The sequence below is a fragment of the Piliocolobus tephrosceles genome, chromosome 14 (assembly GCF_002776525.5).
Source record: "Piliocolobus tephrosceles isolate RC106 chromosome 14, ASM277652v3, whole genome shotgun sequence".
NCBI classification, from domain to species: Eukaryota; Metazoa; Chordata; class Mammalia; order Primates; family Cercopithecidae; genus Piliocolobus; species Piliocolobus tephrosceles.
In genome coordinates, this window is record NC_045447.1 from 104,902,932 (window position 1) to 104,904,086 (window position 1,155).

At 70.4% G+C, this 1,155-nt stretch overlaps 1 protein-coding gene across 1 annotated transcript in view; it reads right to left on the bottom strand.

Moving 5' to 3' along the window:
* The window catches only part of NFIL3 (nuclear factor, interleukin 3 regulated), a 15,812-nt gene extending 14,989 nt beyond the window's left edge, over positions 1-823 (bottom strand). Inside the window, exon 1 of the mRNA XM_023191340.1 lies at positions 614-823. The gene's annotated coding sequence lies outside the window, so the exon portion shown is untranslated. The remainder of the gene's footprint in view (positions 1-613) is intronic.
* Between the last annotated feature and the right edge of the window lie 332 nt (positions 824-1,155).

Genomic DNA, 1,155 nt, shown 5'->3' on the forward strand with positions numbered 1-1,155 from the left:
GGTCCGCGGGCGCCGTGGCCGCGCCGAGAGATGTGTGTTAGTAGGTCAGTTCCGAGCGCCGCGCTACGTCGCCGCCCGCCAGCCCCGCGTGACTGGCGGCCGCGGCCCCAATCGCCGCGCCTGCACCCGCCCCCGGCCCGCCGCCAATGGCCGCGGCCGGCAGGGGCGGGCCGGGGCGGGCTCTCGGCGGCCACGCCCCGCCTCCCCGCCCTCAGCTCCCCCTCCGCGGCGGCGCCACTACCAGCTTGCGTCCCTCCCCAGCCAGGGCCACCGCGGTCCAAGCGCCCGCGAGGGCTGGCGCCCCATGCCCGGCGTAACGAGGGTTGCGCAACGGCCCGCGCGGCCGACACGACCAGAGCGAGCCTGCGGAGGAACCCGGGAGCCCCCCGTCCCACCGCCCCGTCCGCTCTTGGCTTCCTTCACCCTCCCGGTCGCTGCGGTGGCTCTGCGCACCCCGCGACCCTCACTGGCTCGCAGAGGCGCTTTTTGTCTTCCTGAGAGCCGCAGCCGGCCGGGCTACCTGTTGCCGACCGAGCACTGCGGGCTGCGGCTACCCGGGCGTGGCAGGGACCTCGGCCTCCCCTTCCCGGCACACTCCCGAGAGGATCCCTACCTTGGGGTGGGCAGGAGGGAAGGCGGGGGGTGGTGGCTGGCAAGCTGCCAACACTCGGGGCGCGCTGCGGCAGGGAAGGGGTTGGCGCGGCCAGCTACGCGGGGCTGCGCGGCGGAGGCAGCGATGAAAATGCCCCGGCGCCTCTCCGGAGAGCCGCGACGGCCGGGAGCCGGGAGGGAAAGCTCCACGCACAAAACACCGCCCCCTGCACAATTAGGGCGAAGATGACGGCTGCAAAGTTGTTGCGTAACACGACTAGGAAACGAGGCTCGCTGAGGTCCATCTACCCACCCCCGCCACGCGGGTGCGGCGTTCCTCGGAGGATGTGAAGGTCCGCGCTCCGGGTGCGCCCCACTGGGACGCCCACTGGCGTTTGGTGCTGGGGCTTGAGACGGCCGCGCGGGATCTCTTCTGTGATCTTGAGCTGATAGCTGCTTAGTGTCATTTCTGCCTCTAACTGGATACGATAGTCTTATCTCCCAAATTCCCGGGCTACGGAAGAGACGTAAAAAAATGGGAAAAAGAGCACCTAGCCGCGACTT